Source organism: Nymphaea colorata, chromosome 5, assembly GCF_008831285.2.
Source record: "Nymphaea colorata isolate Beijing-Zhang1983 chromosome 5, ASM883128v2, whole genome shotgun sequence".
NCBI lineage: Eukaryota > Viridiplantae > Streptophyta > Magnoliopsida > Nymphaeales > Nymphaeaceae > Nymphaea > Nymphaea colorata.
This window is the reverse complement of record NC_045142.1, coordinates 18,814,354-18,836,663: the sequence shown is the minus strand read 5'-3', so window position 1 is coordinate 18,836,663 and position 22,310 is coordinate 18,814,354. Positions and strand designations below refer to the sequence as shown.

The window sequence follows — 22,310 nt, the reverse complement described above, 5'->3', positions numbered from 1 at the left end:
ATCAGCGTGTATCTCACCATTAGTTGGTAAAAATGAGGGTCATCTGAATTCTTATGATGAATAAAACTTAGTGATTTTTCAAGTTTTATTTTATTACCATATTTGGTAATTACATGTTCTTCTCCCTTCTCCTTAACCTTTTGGAGATGGTTGATTTGCTCTTGAAATTCAAGAAGCTGTTTTTTATTTTGTGTTTTAAATTCTTCAACATTTTCTCTAAAATTTTCAAGTCTTATTATTATTTTCTCAAGATCAGATTCCTCAAAGACAAAACTAGATCTGGTTTAAGTTCTGTTAGGCATAATACAAGTACCATTATCACATATTGCATTTCCATCTGTGTTGCTAGGATATCGACAACAAATAAAACAATTTATGTTTAACCTTTGAAAATTTCATCCATGCGTCTTTGAAACTGTGAGGGTGCATTTTTAAGTCCAAATGGCATAACTAGCCATTCGTACAAGCCAAACGGAGTGTTCAAAGCCGTTTTGTGTCTATCTTCTTCTGCAACCTTAATCTGGTGATAGCCCGACTTGCAATCGAATTTAGAGAAAATCTTGCCTTGGGCTGCCCTTTGTATTAGGACTTCTTTACTTGGTAAAGGCCATTTTATATCTACAGTCACATTGTTCAGAGGAATGTAGTTAATAACCATTTTAGTTTTTCCTCTCTTGATTTGAACATGATTTCTGACTATGAAGCTTGTGCTTGCATAGTGTGACTCAGATTTTTGAATCAGGCCTTTTTCTTCCAGTTCCTGTATTTGAGATATAATCTCTTTTCTATCGAGTTCAGAACCCACAATAGGTTTGCTCTGTACAGAAATATTGTGCATAGTTGGTATGTGTGTTGTTGGGGAGTCCTTGTCCCAAAACTGCAATGGGTGTTCAACACAACAAGACTTCAATCTTTCTACCACCTGTGTGAATTCAGGCAAGCAATCTATTCTTTGTCCTGCTAGAAGATTTATGTCTTTGATAACCTTGATCCTTTCAAATTCTTCTTCAAATTGAAGCTATTGCTTCATGATTTGAAGTAAAGTCATGTGGTTGTTTTTGTCTTCTTTGTTTCTTCTTTTGTTTTGCTTCCTTTTGAAAAAGGCAGACAACCTGGGAACAACTTGTTGTTCCTTTCCTATTCGGAACACAATGCAATCCTTGCATATACTATATGGGCCAATTTCGTCTAGAGTTACTGACCCGAGCCCAATGTCATGTCCGGCATCATCGATCTGTACAAAATTTGCACTAATCGTTTTTTCTCAGAGTTTAACCGGAACATTGAGAGCAAAATAATGGAGCCTTCTTTCGCCATTCGTAGTTTCAACTCTGGTTCCTTCGGGGTAATATAGTCAATCGCTAATTATCTCCCTTTTGCAAAAATTCAGATTTGCACCAGTGTCGATGAAGGCTTGTCCTTTTTTCCATTTTTTTCTTTTATCCGCAGCAATTTGGACTCAGACAATAACGGAAAGATCGGATAAGGACATTTTTTTGATCTGCTTAATCTCAGAATTTTTTAGGCTACTTTTTGGTGTAAAATTCTAAAAATTGATCGGAGTAGTACCTTTTTCTTGTATAGCCTTTGCCATCTTTTCTGAGACTGCCCATTTTTCCTGACGCTTTGGGGCTATTGGGACTTCATCTTCAGAATAAACTCTTTCATTTTCTGATTCGCTGGATGCTGAATCGTCTGAGTCAGTGTTACTACTGTCACTGTGAATGATTTCATGGGGGCTTGTTGTTGCAAAATTCGCTTTTGCAATCTGACTCTTCGGGTTCTGATTCAGACTCTGTTGATAGCATGACTTCTTTCCCTTTTGTTTTGGCTACCATGAAAATGTGTCCTGCTGCTTCTGACGATGATTCTGCAATGCTATATATACAACAAGTATAACGTAATGTTTACATGTGTATACGTATGTTCATATGTACATATGTGTTCTCAAGAAACTGCAAAATTTTACTGCAATCTCATTAAACATGAGAAGCATATATGCTATGTCTGTGGTTGGGAAAGAGCTACAGAAACAAACTCTGAAGGAGAAATGGTTAAAACCTTTTGAATCGAAAGAATTGAGCCAAAACCAGGCATGACATCTAGACATGGCGACTTTACAACAAAATGGGGACGCCACTTAAAAATATCTTCAGAATCTGAAGAAAGCACATCCTCATGAAAGCTACTCTAACGACGAACAGAAAAAGAGAAATATACTTTTTCTAGAAGATGAGGTTCGGTTGGCTGATACATCAGAAAAAAAAGCTAAAGCTTGAAAAAGCATAAGCTAAAGTAGGGCCTTATCGCTGCAAGATATGGCAGGCTGAAAATCGTGCGAAGAGAAGAAATAAAGCCTTATCATTGCAAAAGGACAAGGCTAAAGAAGATTCTCTATGCAATAATGGAGCCTTATCATTAGAAAAAGACAAGGCTGAAGACAAGCATGAAGACTCTTCGTGCAATCATGGAGTCTTATCATTACAATAGGAAAAAGTTGAAGATAAGGATCACAACATAGTGGAGGGTCCTACTATAAAGACACCCGTTGTAGGTGCGACATGTGTAACGCAAAAAAAACCAAGACTCCTAATGTGACAAATTAGGAGATAAGGCGGTGAGGGTCCACATGTAACCCTCAATCATGTAAATAGCAAATCTTCTCTGACTATAAACAAGGGACAAGGCAGCATGGAAGGGACATTGATCAATCTACCGAGTGATCATAGAAAGCAAGAAAGAGGAAAATGAGTGAGGAGGTAAGCAACCACTCTCTCTCTCTCTCTCTCTCTCTCTCTCTCTCTCTATATATATATATATATATATATATATATATATATATATATATATTCATGTTGGGCCATGTTGGTTTTGGGGAAAATCACATGATTTTCCTTCCCAAATCCATCAGCTCAAGTTGGGTTTTGCAGCAGCAGTTTTCCAGTGTCCTTTTGGAACTTTCTAGTAATGTGTGGGCTGAATGAGTAGTTGGGAGGCTGCATTTGGACTCCATCAGTAGTTAGTGGCTAAGAATATTGGTGAGCTTCATGGATTTTGGGCATTTTATCTTCTACAGCCATAAGGGTCCATTTGATTGTCGGGTGAAATCTCGTGGGGAGGGTGAAATGTGTACGGGCGGGTGAAATTTCACCCGCCCGACTGAAAACACATCAAACGGGGTGACATTTCACATGTTTAACGCAAAAGGGAGCAGGTGAAATTTCACCGGCTCGACATTTTCATCTCGTAGTCCGTCGCACCTCTCCTCTTCCCTCCGGAGGTCCTCCTACCCCGCATTCCTGCCTTGTCATCATCGCACCAGAGGCGTCACCGCTCTCACCGTCGGCTCTCCACTCCGCCGGTACGCTTTCTCCCTTTCTCTCTTGCTCTTGTTGATGCCTTCCCTTTCTCCCTTTCTCTCTTACCCTAAGTTGTTCTTCGCTGGCTTCTCACCGGCAGGGAAGAGGGACGCAGAGACAGGGAAGCATCAACCACTGCCATAGTTGCCACTCCTTCCCCTCTGTTACTGCCCCGTGAGTCTCTCAATATCTCTCTCGCTTCTCCTCCTTTGTTGTAGATTTGGGGATTTGCATTTTGGAGTTCCGATTTGGGGGTTTTGGAAGTAATCAATCTGCATGCAGTATACTTACCACTGTGTCTGCTCTACTCAACTTGGCCCATTGCGGCGGTGATAAAGCTGTGCGGGAGATCCAAACCGTCGACTCCGTCGTTGCCGCCGTCACCGATAAACATAACTCTCTTTGGATACAATGCATATATATAATGTTATATGATACATGTATGTACATATATATATACAACAAGTATTACGTAACGTTTACATATGCGTATACGTATATTCATACGTACATATGTTACATACTATTAAGATATATAATATGTGAATAAGTAAATAATGTTGTATTATATGTTGTACATATTGTAATATATAATACACGTAATACATTATGTATATTATATATGTACATATATACATATAATATTTATATATGTATACATATACATACTTTATATATAAATGTATATCAACTGTTACATGTTATATATGTACCGCACGCATACACATTTAATATACATATATATATGTGCATATTTGTAAATATATATATTGTATATGTCACTGCAAAAAAAAAAGGTAGATTCACTGACATTAACAAAATGGCCATCCGTGAAAGTCAATTTTTGCCGAAGTCCAAGACGTGAGATCACTAAATTTATTTGTGTGTGTGTTAGTTTGGAGGGAAACAGGCATCAAATGTTGTTGAAGAAAAAAAGAAGAAAGAGGACACAAGAAAGGGGTAAATGAGTCCCTCTCTCTCTCTCTCTCTCTATATATATATATATATATATATATATATTCATGTTGGGCCATGTTGGTTTTGGGGAAAATCACACGATTTTCCTTCCCAAATCCATCAGCTCAAGTTGGGGTTTGCAGCAGCAGTTTTAAAGTGTCCTTTTGGAACTTTCTAGTAATGTGTGGGCTGAATGAGTAGTTGGGAGGCTGCATTTGGACTCCATCAGTAGTTAGTGGCTAAGAATATTGGTGAGCTTCATGGATTTTGTGCATTTTATCTTCTACAGCCTTAAGGGTCCATGTGATTGTCGGGTGAAATCTCGTGGGCAGGGTGAAATGTGTACGGGCGGGTGAAATTTCACCCACCCGACTGAAAACACATCAAACGGGGTGACATTTCACATGTTTAACGCAAAAGGGAGCAGGTGAAATTTCACCGGCTCGACATTTTCATCTCATAGTCCGTCGCACCTCTCCTCTTCCCTCTGCAGGTCCTCCTCCCCCGCATTCCTGCCTTCTCATCATCGCACCAGAGGCGTCACCGCTCTCACCGTTGGCTCTCCACTCCGCCGGTACGCTTTCTCCCTTTCTCTCTTGCTCTTGCTGATGCCTTCCCTTTCTCCCTTTCTCTCTTACCCTAAGTTGTTCTTCGCTGGCTTCTCACCGGCAGGGAAGAGGGACACAGAGACAGGGCAGCATCAACCACTGCCATAGTTGCCACTCCTTCCCCTCTGTTACTGCCCCGTGAGTCTCTCAATATCTCTCTTGCTTCTCCTCCTTTGTTGTAGATTTGGGGATTTGCAATTTGGAGTTCCGATTTGGGGGTTTTGGAAGTAATCAATCTGCATGCAGTATACTTACCACTGTGTCTGCTCTACTCAACTTGGCCCGTTGCGGCGGTGATGAAGCTGTGCGGGAGATCCAAGCCGTCGACACCGTCGTTGCCGCCGTCACCGATAAACATAACTCTCTTTGGATACAATGCATATATATAATGTTATATAATACATGTATGTGTGAGAATCTTCACTAAAACATCACCGAATCACGTCTCTCCGTCTGAAAATAAGGAGGATGGAGAATAGAGAATAGAAGAAGGCAATGAAGGTAAGAGAACCGGCGGCCAATGCAGCCACACTATGCTTGATCTCTATTATTAAAACATAAACCTAATTAGGTTACAACAAAAAGAGGAATAAAACATGAAGTAATTACAAGAGGTGCCACCACTTAGACGTGAAGACATAAAAACGAAGTGGATCGGGTCTGAACAGACCCGATCCAGACCCGATCCCTTTACATTGATGCGTACAGACTTAACAGTATGTACATATATATATACAACAAGTATTACGTAACGTTTACATATGCGTATACGTATATTCATACGTACATATGTTACATACTATTAAGATATATAATATGTGAATAAGTAAATAATGTTGTATTATATGTTGTACATATTGTAATATATAGTACACGTAATACATTATGTATATTATATATGTACATATATACATATAATATTTATATATGTATACATATACATACTTTATATATAAATGTATATCAACTGTTACATGTTATATATGTACCGCACGCATACACATTTAATATACATATATATATGTGTATATTTGTACACATATATATTGTATATGTCACTGCAAAAAAAAAAAAGGTAGATTCACTGACATTAACAAAATGGCCATCCGTGAAAGTCAATTTTTGCCGAAGTCCAAGACGTGAGATCACTAAATTTATTTGTGTGTGTGTTAGTTTGGAGGGAAACAGGCATCAAATGTTGTTGAAGAAAAAAAGAAGAAAGAGGACACAAGAAAGGGGTAAATCAGTCCCTCTCTCTCTCTCTCTCTCTATATATATATATATATATTCATGTTGGGACATGTTGGTTTTGGGGAAAATCACACGATTATCCTTCCCAACTCCATCAGCTCAAGTTGGGTTTTGCAGCAGCAGTTTTCCAGTGTCCTTTTGGAACTTTCTAGTAATGTGTGGGCTGAATGAGTAGTTGGGAGGCTGCATCTGGACTCCATCAGTAGTTAGTGGCTAAGAATATTGGTGAGCTTCATGGATTTTGTGCATTTTATCTTCTACAGCCTTAAGGGTCCATGTGATTGTCGGGTGAAATCTCGTGGGCAGGGTGAAATGTGTACGGGCGGGTGAAATTTCACCCACCCGACTGAAAACACATCAAACGGGGTGACATTTCACATGTTTAACGCAAAAGGGAGCAGGTGAAATTTCACCGGCTCGACATTTTCATCTCGTAGTCCGTCGCACCTCTCCTCTTCCCTCCGCAGGTCCTCCTCCCCCGCATTCCTGCCTTCTCATCATCGCACCAGAGGCGTCACCGCTCTCACCGTCGGCTCTCCACTCGGCCGGTACGCTTTCTCCCTTTCTCTCTTGCTCTTGCTGATGCCTTCCCTTTCTCCCTTTCTCTCTTACCCTAAGTTGTTCTTCGCTGGCTTCTCACCGGCAGGGAAGAGGGATGCAGAGACAGGGCAGCATCAACCACTGCCATAGTTGCCACTCCTTCCCCTCTGTTACTGCCCCGTGAGTCTCTCAATATCTCTCTCGCTTCTCCTCCTTTGTTGTAGATTTGGGGATTTGCATTTTGGAGTTCCGATTTGGGGGTTTTGGAAGTAATCAATCTGCATGCTGTATACTTACCACTGTGTCTGCTCTACTCAACTTGGCCCGTTGCGGCGGTGATGAAGCTGTGCGGGAGATCCAAACCGTCGACTCCGTCGTTGCCGCCGTCACCGATAAACATAACTCTCTTTGGATACAATGCATATTTATAATGTTATATAATACATGTATGTACATATATATATACAACAAGTATTACGGAACGTTTACATATGCGTATATGTATATTCGTACGTACATATGTTACGTACTACTAAGATATATAATATGTGAATAAGTACATAATGTTGTATTATATGTTGTACATATTGTAATATATAATACACGTAATACATTATGTATATTATATATGAACATATATACATATAATATTTATATATGTATATATATACATACTTTATATATAAATGTATATCAACTGTTACATGTTATATATGTACTGCACGCATACACATTTAATATACATATATATATGTGTATATTTGTACACATATATATTGTATATGTCACTGCAAAAAAAAAAGGTAGATTCACTGACATTAACAAAATGGCCATCCGTGAAAGTCAATTTTTGCCGAAGTACAAGACGTGAGATCACTAAATTTATTTGTGTGTGTGTTAGTTTGGAGGGAAACAGGCATCAAATGTTGTTGAAGAAAAAAAGAAGAAAGAGGACACAAGAAAGGGGTAAATGAGTCTCTCTCTCTCTCTCTCTCTATATATATATATATATATATATTCATGTTGGGCCATGTAGGTTTTGGGGAAAATCACACGATTTTCCTTCCCAAATCCATCAGCTCAAGTTGGGTTTTGCAGCAGCAGTTTTCCAGTGTCCTTTTGGAACTTTCTAGTAATGTGTGGGCTGAATGAGTAGTTGGGAGGCTGCATTTGGACTCCATCAGTAGTTAGTGGCTAAGAATATTGGTGAGCTTCACGGATTTTGTGCATTTTATCTTCTACAGCCTTAAGGGTCCATTTGATTGTCGGGTGAAATCTCGTGGGGAGGGTGAAATGTGTACGGGCGGGTGAAATTTCACCCACCCGACTGAAAACGCATCAAACGGGGTGACATTTCACAAGTTTAACGCAAAAGGGAGCAGGTGAAATTTCACCCGCTCGACATTTTCATCTCATAGTCCGTCGCACCTCTCCTCTTCCCTCCGCAGGTCCTCCTCCCCCGCATTCCTGCCTTCTCATCATCGCACCAGAGGCGTCACCGCTCTCACCGTCGGCTCTCCACTCGGCCGGTACGCTTTCTCCCTTTCTCTCTTGCTCTTGCTGATGCCTTCCACTTCTGCCTTTCTCTCTTACCCTAAGTTGTTCTTCGCTGGCTTCTCACCCGCAGGGAAGAGGGACGCAGAGACAGGGCAGCATCAACCACTGCCATAGTTGCCACTCCTTCCCCTCTGTTACTGCCCCGTGAGACTCTCAATATCTCTCTCGCTTCTCCTCCTTTGTTGTAGATTTGGGGATTTGCAATTTGGAGTTCCGATTTGGGGGTTTTGGAAGTAATCAATCTGCATGCAGTATACTTACCACTGTGTCTGCTCTACTCAACTTGGCCCGTTGCGGCGGTGATGAAGCTGTGCGGGAGATCCAAGCCGTCGACCCCGTCGTTGCCGCCGTCACCGATAAACATAACTCTCTTTGGATACAATGCATATATATAATGTTATATAATACATGTATGTACATATATATATACAAGTATTACATAACGTTTACATATGCGTATACGTATATTCATACGTACATATGTTACATACTATTAAGATATATAATATGTGAATAAGTAAATAATGTTGTATTATATGTTGTACATATTGTAATATATAATACACGTAATACATTATGTATATTATATATGTACATATATACATATAATATTTATATATGTATATATTTACATACTTTATATATAAATGTATATCAACTGTTACATGTGATATATGTACCGCACGCATACACATTTAATATACATATATATATGTGTATATTTGTACACATATATATTGTATATGTCACCGCAAAAAAAAAAAGGTAGATTCACTGACATTAACAAAATGGCCATCCGTGAAAGTCAATTTTTGCCGAAGTCCAAGACGTGAGATCACTAAATTTATTTGTGTGTGTGTTAGTTTGGAGGGAAACAGGCATCAAATGTTGTTGAAGAAAAAAAGAAGAAAGAGGACACAAGAAAGGGGTAAATGAGTCCCTCTCTCTCTCTCTCTCTATATATATATATATATTCATGATGGGCCATGTTGGTTTTGGGGAAAATCACACGATTTTCCTTCCCAAATCCATCAGCTCAAGTTGGGTTTTGCAGCAGCAGTTTTCCAGTGTCCTTTTGGGACTTTCTAGTAATGTGTGGGCTGAATGAGTAGTTGGGAGGCTGCATTTGGACTCCATCAGTAGTTAGTGGCTAAGAATATTGGTGAGCTTCATGGATTTTGTGCATTTTATCTTCTACAGCCTTAAGGGTCCATTTGATTGTCGGGTGAAATCTCGTGGGGAGGGTGAAATGTGTACGGACGGGTGAAATTTCACCCACCCGACTGAAAACACATCAAACGGGGTGACATTTCACATGTTTAACGCAAAAGGGAGCAGGTGAAATTTCACCGGCTCGACATTTTCATCTCATAGTCCGTCGCACCTCTCCTCTTCCCTCCGCAGGTCCTCCTCCCCCGCCTTCCTGCCTTCTCATCATCGCACCAGAGGCGTCACCGCTCTCACCGTCGGCTCTCCACTCCGCCGGTACGCTTTCTCCCCTTCTCTCTTGCTCCTGCTGATGCCTTCCCTTTCTCCCTTTCTCTCTTACCCTAAGTTGTTCTTCGCTGGCTTCTCACCGGCAGGGAAGAGGGACACAGAGACAGGGCAGCATCAACCACTGCCATAGTTGCCACTCCTTCCCCTCTGTTACTGCCCCGTGAGTCTCTCAATATCTCTCTCGCTTCTCCTCCTTTGTTGTAGATTTGGGGATTTGCATTTTGGAGTTCCGATTTGGGGGTTTTGGAAGTAATCAATCTGCATGCAGTATACTTACCACTGTGTCTGCTCTACTCAACTTGGCCCGTTGCGGCGGTGATGAAGCTGTGCGGGAGATCCAAACCGTCGACTCCGTCGTTGCCGCCGTCACCGATAAACATAACTCTCTTTGGATACAATGCATATATATAATGTTATATAATACATTATTGTACATATATATATACAACAAGTATTACATAACGTTTACATTTGCGTATACGTATATTCATACGTACATATGTTACATACTATTAAGATATATAATATGTGAATAAGTAAATAATGTTGTATTATATGTTGTACATATTGTAATATATAATACACGTAATACATTATGTATATTATATATGTACATATATACATATAAGATTTATATATGTATATATATACATACTTTATATATAAATGTATATCAACTGTTACATGTTATATATGTACCGCACGCATACACATTTAATATACATATATATATGTGTATATTTGTACACATATATATTGTATATGTCACTGCAAAAAAAAAAGGTAGATTCACTGACATTAACAAAATGGCCATCCGTGAAAGTCAATTTTTACCGAAGTCCAAGACGTGAGATCACTAAATTTATTTGTGTGTGTGTTAGTTTGGAGGGAAACAGGCATCAAATGTTGTTGAAGAAAAAAAGAAGAAAGAGGACACAAGAAAGGGGTAAATGAGTCTCTCTCTCTCTCTCTCTCTCTCTCTCTCTCTCTCTCTCTATATATATATATATATATATATATATATATATATATATATTCATGTTGGGCCATGTTGGTTTTGGGGAAAATCACACGATTTTCCTTCCCAAATCCATCAGCTCAAGTTGGGTTTTGCAGCAGCAGTTTTCCAGTGTCCTTTTGGAACTTTCTAGTAATGTGTGGGCTGAATGAGTAGTTGGGAGGCTGCATTTGGACTCCATCAGTAGTTAGTGGCTAAGAATATTGGTGAGCTTCATGGATTTTGTGCATTTTATCTTCTACAGCCTTAAGGGTCCATTTGATTGTCGGGTGAAATCTCGTGGGGAGGGTGAAATGTGTACGGGCGGGTGAAATTTTACCCACCCGACTGAAAACACATCAAACGGGGTGACATTTCACATGTTTAACGCAAAAGGGAGCAGGTGAAATTTCACCCGCTCGACATTTTCATCTCATAGTCCGTCGCACCTCTCCTCTTCCCTCCGCAGGTCCTCCTCCCCCGCATTCCTGCCTTCTCATCATCGCACCAGAGGCGTCACCGCTCTCACCGTCGGCTCTCCACTCCGCCGGTACGCTTTCTCCCTTTCTCTCTTGCTCTTGCTGATGCCTTCCCTTTCTCCCTTTCTCTCTTACCCTAAGTTGTTCTTCGCTGGCTTCTCACCGGCAGGGAAGAGGGACGCAGAGACCGGGCAGCATCAACCACTGCCATAGTTGCCACTCCTTCCCCTCTGTTACTGCCCCGTGAGTCTCTCAATATCTCTCTCGCTTCTCCTCCTTTGTTGTAGATTTGGGGATTTGCATTTTGGAGTTCCGATTTGGGGGTTTTGGAAGTAATCAATCTGCATGCAGTATACTTACCACTGTGTCTGCTCTACTCAACTTGGCCCGTTGCGGCGGTGAGGAAGCTGTGCGGGATATCCAAACCGTCGACTCCGTCGTTGCCGCCGTCACCGATAAACATAACTCTCTTTGGATACAATGCATATATATAATGTTACATAATACATGTATGTACATATATATATATACAACAAGTATTACGTAACGTTTACATATGCGTATACGTATATTCATACGTACATATGTTACATACTATTAAGATATATAATATGTGAATAAGTAAATAATGTTGTATTATATGTTGTACATATTGTAATATATAATACACGTAATACATTATGTATATTATATATGTACATATATACATATAATATTTATATATATATATATATACATACTTTATATATAAATGTATATCAACTGTTACATGTTATATATGTACCGCATGCATACACATTTAATATACATATATATATGTGTATATTTGTACACATATATATTGTATATGTCACTGCAAAAAAAAAAAGGTAGATTCACTGACATTAACAAAATGGCCATCCGTGAAAGTCAATTTTTGCCGAAGTCCAAGACGTGAGATCACTAAATTTATTTGTGTGTGTGTGTTAGTTTGGAGGGAAACAGGCATCAAATGTTGTTGAAGAAAAAAAGAAGAAAGAGGACACAAGAAAGGGGTAAATCAGTCTCTCTCTCTCTCTCTATATATATATATATATATATATTCATGTTGGGCAATGTTGGTTTTGGGGAAAATCACACGATTTTCCTTCCCAAATCCATCAGCTCAAGTTGGGTTTTGCAGCAGCAGTTTTCCAGTGTCCTTTTGGAACTTTCTAGTAATGTGTGGGCTGAATGAGTAGTTGGGAGGCTGCATTTGGACTCCATCAGTAGTTTGTGGCTAAGAATATTGGTGAGCTTCATGGATTTTGTGCATTTTATCTTCTACAGCCTTAAGGGTCCATTTGATTGTCGGGTGAAATCTCGTGGGGAGGGTGAAATGTGTACGGGCGGGTGAAATTTCACCCACCCGACTGAAAACACATCAAACGGGGTGACATTTCACATGTTTAACGCAAAAGGGAGCAGGTGAAATTTCACCGGCTCGACATTTTCATCTCATAGTCCGTCGCACTTCTCCTCTTCCCTCCGCAGGTCCTCCTCCCCCGCATTCCTGCCTTCTCATCATCGCACCAGAGGCATCACCGCTCTCACCGTCGGCTCTCCACTCTGCCGGTACGCTTTCTCCCTTTCTCTCTTGCTCTTGCTGATGCCTTCCCTTTCTCCCTTTCTCTCTTACCCTAAGTTGTTCTTCGCTGGCTTCTCACCGGCAGGGAAGAGGGACGCAGAGACAGGGCAGCATCAACCACTGCCACAGTTGCCGCTCCTTCCCCTCTGTTATTGCCTCGTGAGTCTCTCAATATCTCTCTCGCTTCTCCTTCTTCGTTGTAGATTTGGGGATTTGCATTTTGGAGTTCCGATTTGGGGGTTTTGGAAGTAATCAATCGGCATGCAGTTTACTTACCGCTGCGTCTGCTCTACTCAACTTGGCCCGTTGCGGCGGTGATGAAGTTGTGCGAGGGATCCTAAGCGTCGACTCCGTCGTTGCCGCCATCACCGATCTCGTTGATGTTTGGAGCGAGAGGGCCAGGAGCAAGGCGAGCAAGTTACTCTCCATCTTGGGCATCCAGGATAGCCTTCATCCCCTCTCCGACGGGTCGAACTATTAATGATTCTTTGTTGGTATACTTAATTTGGACGAATTATGAATCTTCTTGTCCAGTTTTCACATCTTGTATATAGTATCTGTACATTCACTCAGGCTCACACATTTGATAATTGTTATTGTATAATTTTCTTTCTGAAGAAATGAAAATGTTTTGGTTCATATAGTTTCTCTGAATTCTTGTTGATTTTCGGTGCATACTTGTTCCTCTTATTGTTCCGAAATCCTTGGACGGTTAATTCTATTTCTTGATATTGGATTGAAATTAGTTCCTTTATACGTTGTTTCAGCAAAATCCTTCTATTTATCATTCTAATTTTTCTAATTTAGTGGCACATGATTATCAGAACGCCGAAGATACAATTAGGTAAAGAAGAAGCTTATTCAGATCTGTTGATGTTTATAGCAGTAGAATCAATTCCTGTTTTCATTTGCTTTCTCTGTGGCAACGTTTCATGCTGAAGTTTGCTGACGGATTTCTTGGTCGCTCCAAATTTTCTGTCGTTTGTCGCACCAACTTCATACTCGTGGATTTGATTGCTCCTATAATGGTAGTCTACCTCATTGGGTGGAACAATTGTCTACCTCAGTATGACGGTCATGATCTTATCTGCAGCTGATGATGTTTGTGAGCATTGCTTGCTCCACCCATCAACCCTAAATTAGATTGAATGTGTTTCATATCATTTGCTTTTAATTTCTCTATGTTGGCATAAGCATGTTAGTTAATAATTGTTTAGGATAGCCTTAGGTGGGTCATCAAGAGTGTCTCCGCCTGATCCATGAATTAGAAGGCACCCTAGAAATATAACTATTTGGGACAGTTGAATGTATGTCACGTACCCAGACTACTCTCCATGATTAGGATGGCTATTGATGTGCATTGAATCACATGAAAATATGATGCAGTAGTGGATCGTGGATCCAATTGTGTATTCATTTTATTTTGTTTTTATTTCCTTTGGTATTTTTTGTGCCCCATCTGGACCCGAATTCATTAAAATCAAAGTGTTGGCCATGTAGTGGGGGACCTTACTTATGGGTCACATTCTTTTATTTTGATTATTCCTTGATTGACTAATGAAGATTTCTCCCCAATTTCAATTTTTTTATTGCATTCTCCTTTCATTCTTTGACCTTGTTTGCTTATGTTGTGTTCGTATGTAGGGTTTACAGCAAGAAACTCTAGACACTACATCAGATTGGTATCAAAACAACGTATTTTCTAATCTTTGTGATGGCTGAGGACTTAGAATACAGTCCTATTGGAGATAAATCAAAATAAAAGGAATCAAATAATTCAAGAAAAAAGCTTGAAAACCTTGTGCTTTTGATGATTAAATCAGTAGACAAAACACGTGAACCATAGGTACGCACAAAGGGAAAAGTAGCTCATGAAAAAATCAAGTCAAGAAATCAAACGCGGATGAGTTGGACCCTAGTAATGATAATGAAGTGTTTGAATGACATTGATAGCAGGTTTCGGTGCGTTGAAGACAAGTTTAAAAAACAAGGGAATTATGAAGTTCGCTCGTCTACCACCAGATTATGGTGACGTCAGGTTAAGCAGCTAAAACCTTGATGGCCGGCGAACCAGTAGAGGTGGCATGTAATCTGCTGATAGACCCACCAAAGCAATTGCTTATAGGAGCAAGTGGAGACCCATCACCAGTTTCTCCGCACCTTGTCGGTGTGGTGCTGAATGGCTTCTTGCATATATCAACGAAGTAGTGCCCACGATAAACAACCTTCCCCCATCAATGATTCCATCGGTAAATGTTGTTCCCCAAAATCTGCACTGCGTTTTTTTGTTTTAGGGAGGAAATCTACAGAGAGATGGCCCCTATCTACTGACAACTATGGATCATGGGGACAGAGTTCTCACTGGCCTTTCTTCTTTTGGCAGCCAGCACGATGCTACCGAAAGCTTTGTCGGTTAGGTGGCGGCCACTAGTAGCTCCCTACTTCACCAAGGAGGCCCGAACTTCGGCCTTAACGACTACCATAGGCCTGCCGTAGGGAAACTCCATCAATCTCCCAGGCAGGTCTAAATCTGCTATGGACCCAGTTGCAATAATGAACATGATCTTATAGGCATTGGTTTGCTTGAGCCCTTTACAAGATTCAGGCCATCTCATTTTGATTTTTCAAGCCCAGTAGATTTGGATCCAGTGGGGCGGATTTTTGGTTTTGTAGCACCAGGTTTGTGTTTGACCCTTTGACCTTAACCAACCTAGGCTCATCTAATTTAGGTTTACTTTTGAATCAGATGTAGAATATGTTGTTTGATCCCAATGCACAATCACAGATCATGCCATGCGCAACTCGGATCCAAACGATACTCTAGTTTAACTTTGAGTGTGGTCAAAACCAGACTTACTCACATCTAGACCGTGAATCGAGCTTCAGCCTTGGCCTTCAACCCGAAAGCTCAGTTTAGGGTTCTACCTATCATTGTGTGGATCTGACGTACATAGTTCAGGAAATGGCCCAAAATAAATCCATTAAGTAACACCTATTCCCAAACAGGACACTACAATTCAACCCAAAGCCAAAATCAAATGTACATTGCACATCCTCCACCATACCTAGTTGTAGCACCAGTTCCTACTGCCCTGCAGGTCACTCACTGACCAACATGCATGTTTGTCCCTCCTCTTCTATGAGATCAACAAGGGTACCCTCAAGGCACACAGATACAACACGAGCAAGCATCACAGGAGTGACCACCAGTTTGGACTAAGGATCGGTGCCCACAACAGAATACTAACCTAGTCAAGGGTTTACTGGAGTTTGAGGATTCAGATGATAAGGTCTTTTGGAACGAGCACCCCACAGATCCTATGCCTCATGACAGGCAGCTAGAGCATGGGTAGGAGAGACCTTCCACATATAGCCTGAAGTTGGATTGCTTGAGTTTACAGGTCAATTTGATGTTGAGACATTCTTTGACTATACCTACGTCATGCAGTTTCCCTTCGACTACCATAATGTTCCAGAGCACTGCCAAGTACCCTTGGCCTCCACCAAACCTAAGGAACTTACGTACATCTGGTGGGCTGTGTTGCAAAAATGGAGGACATGATTCGCATATGGATCTTGATGTAGTAGTTGATGCAGACAAATTTCATCTTTTCAAAGTTTGTCGAGAGAGCATACTAGTTTGTCTCGAGCTTTGTAAAGGGACTAAAACTGTGTTAAAATACACTACCGAGTTCCATCACCTATCACTACATGTTCTAATTGCGGAGACCAAGAGCCAATAGGTCACCAAGCATATTTCAGGTCTTCACTCCTCTATTTTTGATGTATTCAATTGCATTACAATAGAAATTATAGATAAGGCTTGTAGCTATGTCATGAAAGTCAAGGGATCTCTAAAGCATAAACAAGAGACTCGCATGTTTAAGTTGTATGGTTTCAGTCATCCTAAGTTGAGTTCTTCAACACGGAGAGCAAGCTCCTTGTAGTTGGATGACTCTTAACTCAAAATTCAAGTCTAGATCTGTGACAACTAACAATGACAAGGAGTCTACATTTAACACTCAATCCAAGTCTCGTGTTACTGACAACTATGTCCATTGTTTTAAATGTCAAGTTTTGGGTCGTGTTTAGTCATTATGCCCTAATATGGTCAATAGGATCATTAGAGCAAACATGGAGACAAGGATGTTAAGTCTGAGCATGAGCATGTCCAAATTGAGTGAGAGACTAACTCAAACACTGATGAAGAGGTTGTCGTGTATGATGGAGATGATACATACAATTTGTTATCCGTGTGTCGTGTCTTTGCAACCCCAAAGGTCCCCACCTAACTACAAGTTGTTGCAAAGTAGTCCTTTTAAAACAAAATGGACATGTCTGTAATGTCAAAATTAGTAGCAAATCATGTGAGAATTCGGTTTCTTAACATGTTATTGATGCATTAAACTTGCAGACTAAAAAGCTACCACATTCCTACAATGTGTTGTGGGTTTAAGAGAGGGGATGAAGTGGTGCCTAATGAAAATCACTACAGGAAATTACTATCAGAAAGACGTTTAGTATGGCATGGCTCGTATGACTACTAGTCATACCTTATTAGGACATTTGTTGCAGTATGATAGAGAGACTGTTCACATATGATTAAAGAACACTTATTTATTCGAATTTAAAGAGAAAAAGATTGTTCCACTAACCAGTGAAGAGTCTAGTTCCGTTAAAGGGGAGGAATCTGATGAAGTGTCAAATTTTATATGTTTTATATATGGGGATTGTCACAGTCTAGTGACCACTCCATTGCTCCATTGTGATTCATATGAAGCATCAATTAACGTGGCTCCTATGACTGCTAATCATTCCTTAGTAGGACATCTAAGGCACTATGATGGAAAGACTATTTACAATGGCCCTAAGAACACTTGTGCGTCCAAATTGAAAGAGGAAAAAAATATTATGCTACCCAAAAGGGAGAAATTTGATAGTGTCAACTTTTGTCAGTCTGTCTGATAGAGATTATCATGGTTTGGGGACCACTTTATAGTTCTGATGTGATTCATATGAAATATTAGGCTGGTCATATGCCAGGCAGAACTTTGTCAGCATCGAGGTTATTGCTAACTTTTTTTAAGACCTATCTGTGCTAGTCCAGGTACCTTTGCTTACGTTTTGGGAGTAAGTCAAAGGGCAACTACCACATAATGCACCACCATGCCGCAATATCTCAGCCATCAAGAGCTGACTATTTCAAACTTGGGAGATTGGCATAGTAGCAAATCATGGATCCAGTTTTTTTTTTTAATTGTCATTTCATTTTATTTCATTTGGACCCAGATCCATTAGGTTCCAACTGTTGGTCTTGAGCAGTAAGACGAGAAGGGTTGGCAAGGAGAGTTGTCACCATTGAGTGTAATGTAAAGTGTAACATATAATATTTAGGTGTTAATTTGGATGTACATCTTTGTTAATTTCTGGATGCACCCGTTTTTTCATTTGAATATTTTGGTTAATTCCTTAAATGTCTTACTCAAAGTTCATATTTGTTTATTAACTTTCACAAATACCTTCTCGGGCAAGGGATAACTTTATGCTGGGAAATTATGGTATTTCCCCCGTCTTTCTCTCAAGGTTGTAGAAAGGCATGAATCAATTTGAGGGTTGATTAACAAGGATGAGATTTCATAGAAGGATGCATACTAGAAGCACTGTAATGATGCTTTTGTATTGGCAAATTCTAGAAGGGAAGGCAGTGGTAGATGGTGGAAGCGGAATGTAGTAGCGCACAAAGGGAGAAGAAGAATGATGCAAAGGAGAGACTAGTTATATATCTAAGCTGGGAAAAAGAGCAACGAGAAGAGTGATGAATGATTTTCCTTATTGGAGCATCCTTGTGTATTATTTTTAGATATTTACAAGAGGTATTCAAAATTAAAACATGGGATGCTCCACCTAGGGAGACTCATTAAAGTGTTCCTCATCCATCGCTCTTTCTCCCACCTTACGTCTACATTTTTGAAACTACATGTTGTTTTTACTGAAAAAGAGGAAGGAGAATCGAAAGAATTTTTTAACGTGGTTCAGAAATTATCCTACTTCCACGATCTCAGTCCTTAATTCTCTATGGACTGGTTTCCTTTCTCACATAGAGTTTATACAAGTTTTTGGAATCAAATTTTAATTCAAATCACACGCCAGTTTTGCATATTCTATTGGTTTATAATTGTGATTCCTTAAATCTCTCCTTTGTTGAATAGGAGAAACCGTGGTCTGGATATTTCTTCCTTTCTCATAATCTTTATCACTTGCTCCTGATACAAAGGAGACGTTGTGAGCTGGGCAAACCATCTTCCCATATTTTATTTGAGCTGGCGTCGGTTTTCCTTCTTGTGCGTGATCTGGTGCTTTAGCAGTTGGTGTCAGTTTCTCGTCTTGTGCGTGAACTGGTGCATTGGCAATGGAAAGAGCTGACGGCAGCTTTTTTTTTTACTCTTCTCACGGGTTGGTGCCTTATCAATGCAAAGATCCTCTTGTGCGTTATCAAGATCCTCCTGTGCGTTATCATTCCCCTTCAACCGAAGGGAAGGTGGCTGACAGATTCCGAGATGCCGAATTAGAAAGCTGAGGTGCTATTGTGACAGTCGCTTGGTAAAGTGATCAGCGAGCTGGCCTTCGGTTGTTACAAATTGCATCTCCATGTTGCCTAGCGCCACTTGTTCATGAACAAAATGATAATCAAGCTCTAAATGTTTCATGTGAGAATGAAAAACAGGCTTGATGGTGGTATATAGTGCAGAGATATTATCACAAAAAAGAATTGGAGCTTTGAAGAGATAGATACCGATATCTTGAAGAATAAAAGTAATCCATATAACCTCTACAGCAGCTCCAGGAAGCTCATGGTATTCTGCCTCACATGATGATCAGGCAACAGTTGGTTGCTCCTTAGAACTCCAAGAGATACATTTGGGTCCAAGGAAAGTAACCAGACATTAGGCGTCTGGGCACCCAGCCCAGTCGGTGTTCAGAGTAGGCCGTAAGGTCAAATCTTTGGACTTAGAAAATTGAATTCCATAATGAGATGTGCCCTCAACATATCGGAGAATACGCTTAATAAGTTGAAAATGTTTCATCATTGGTGTGTACATAAATTGACAGCATAGGAGAGATCCAGCCTAGTGATTGTGAGATATTGAAGAGCCACTGCAAGACTATGATATTCAATAGGATCTAAATATGGTTGGTCTTGTGCACCTTCATATTTAAGAATATCTGAAATAGGCATGCTCATAGTGTTGCACGTCTGCATTTGTGCTCGAGAGAAATGTCATGAGCATGTTTGGACTGATGCATAAACAAACCAGAGGAAGTCCAATCAACTTGAATCCCCAAGAAATATTTCAGATTTCCAAGATCTGTCATATATATATATATATATATATATATATATATATATATATATATATATATATATATATATATATATATATGTGTGTGTGTGTGTGTGTGTGTGTGTCAAAAAATTTCAAACAGAATAACACATTCATAAATCATGATCCAAAACACAATATGGAAGTAATTAACATACAAATGTATCAGCTTTCTTGATTTTCTGTCGCATCATCAAGATTAGAAGAGTCAAGTTGTATTGACATCGCTATGGTTATGGCTCACACTATTATCGAAGAGTCAAGTTATAGAGAAGGGATCGATTTTTGAAACATAGTATGGAAGATTTAAAATGAAAAGTTATGAGGAACTATGTACAAGAAAGGTTTAGAGTGAAAAAAGAAACAAGAAAAGAGGGGGATTTTTAATTTTCAACTCAAAGTGGGCAGATTGAGCAATTCCCACTCAACAAGGTCCTTTCTCCACTCTTCTCCCCTTCTTCTTGCTCTTGGTAGAGTTGCCCGACTGCCATAGCCATGTCCAACGACCAAGAGAACCTTGTACCAGTCATGCGGGCATGGGCCAAGAGAGCCGCTGACTCCTCTGCTACCACCGTTCTTCCGCAGAAGAAACGCGCCGCGTTGGCCGAGCTCACCAACCTCATCGACACCTCTTCTAGCGCCCCTGCTCAATCTAGAAAGAAGTCGACCAAGGCCTTCGCTGGAGTTGATCTTGGTGGTAAATCCCAAACATCTGGTGCCCCATCTCGATACGTTCATCGTCTGATGCAGTAGGCCGAACCAGAAGGAAGGCGGGGAAGTCGCACAATCGGGAAGGGGTTTAGGGCAATGTTATAAAAGGCATAGCGTATCGCATATCGGTCGGGCCGACCTATACGCCGTATCGTAACGTTTCGCAAACGTAGCGTAGCGTAAAATCATAAAAAATAGAGAAAAATCATTAAAAATCTGGAAAAAATGAACAAAAAATCAGAAATTAAGAAAAATGTATTCAAATATAAAAAAGATCATTATACATAAGGAACATTCATGTGTATCAACGACACATTCAAAAATAAGAAATCAAATTTTCAAGAATAACATATAAGCATCCATCACAATTTTAAACTTGAAAATTTTATAGAATCTTAAGACTTAGAGTCTTAGGACTTAGATTACATCAGAATTTTATAAGTTCAAAACATATAGTTATCATATTTCCTTATTCAACGATAGTATCTTCCAAATTGATGAATCCTTGGTTATTTTTTATGGAAATGGGCAAAATCTCTCCCTCCTCATCTATTGGAGTTTTTAAATACAAGAAGAGAGAGGGGGAGGAGTGTTTAAACTTTTAAAAAATAAAGAAATATGTGTTTTCTCTCGTATCGTACGATATCATACGATACGGGCGATACGCATATGATACGGACGCGTATCGTGTTTCAAACACGTATCGTATAGGTTTTCTTGACCTATTTGATACGTATCGTACGATATGGATAACATTGATTTAGGGTTTTCGAAGATTGAAGACTTTTAATGTTAGAATGGTTTAAAATGTTAAAATCTTAAAAATGGATTCGGTCAAAATTGACCGAGTCCGAAAATGGACAAAAATGATCTCAGGTACGTTGACCGTATCTGATGCTTGATTGACCGCACCTTTGCCGCACCCAGGGCCGTACCCATACCAGTACCGTGCGGGTACTCCTAAAGAGGAGTACCCGTGTGACATAGGGTAGGGGAGGTTTGGGCCTGATTGTCCAGAATTAAAGAAGCTTGCTGGATTCAGCCAAACATGTAGTGCAACTGGATGTGAAAGAAATTAGAGCATATTTCAACACATCCACAGTAAGAAAAGGAATAGGCTAGAACATAAAAGGCTGAATAACCTTGTTTACGTTCGTTATAATATGAAGTTGAGACAAAGGTAAACATTCGTTATACAAAATAGCCAATTCTAATATATATTTTAATTTTTAACAATTTGTTAATTTTTTCTCTTGTTACACTTTTGGCAAATAGAAGCAGCATCTACGATGAAGCATCACACTCAATATGATCCTATCAGCCTTGACCATTTTGATATATTAGATTCTTGGGTTGAAGAAGAACA

The 22,310-nt window shown here is 39.9% G+C and overlaps 3 long non-coding RNA genes across 3 annotated transcripts; all 3 read left to right on the top strand.

The window, feature by feature from the left end:
• The first annotated feature begins 2,726 nt into the window (after positions 1 to 2,726).
• LOC126410085 (uncharacterized) lies at positions 2,727 to 3,724 on the top strand. Its single transcript, XR_007573470.1, has 3 exons — positions 2,727 to 2,759; positions 3,215 to 3,361; positions 3,460 to 3,724. It is a non-coding gene; the product is annotated as an uncharacterized LOC126410085 (long non-coding RNA).
• A 2,541-nt stretch (positions 3,725 to 6,265) lies between these two features.
• Positions 6,266 to 8,452, top strand: LOC126410084 (uncharacterized). Its single transcript, XR_007573469.1, has 3 exons — positions 6,266 to 6,576; positions 8,098 to 8,244; positions 8,343 to 8,452. It is a non-coding gene; the product is annotated as an uncharacterized LOC126410084 (long non-coding RNA).
• A 2,403-nt stretch (positions 8,453 to 10,855) lies between these two features.
• LOC116254992 (uncharacterized) lies at positions 10,856 to 13,565 on the top strand. The gene is made up of 5 exons (XR_004172794.2): positions 10,856 to 11,316; positions 11,415 to 11,488; positions 12,758 to 12,838; positions 12,937 to 13,010; positions 13,119 to 13,565. It is a non-coding gene; the product is annotated as an uncharacterized LOC116254992 (long non-coding RNA).
• Positions 13,566 to 22,310: the final 8,745 nt, after the last annotated feature.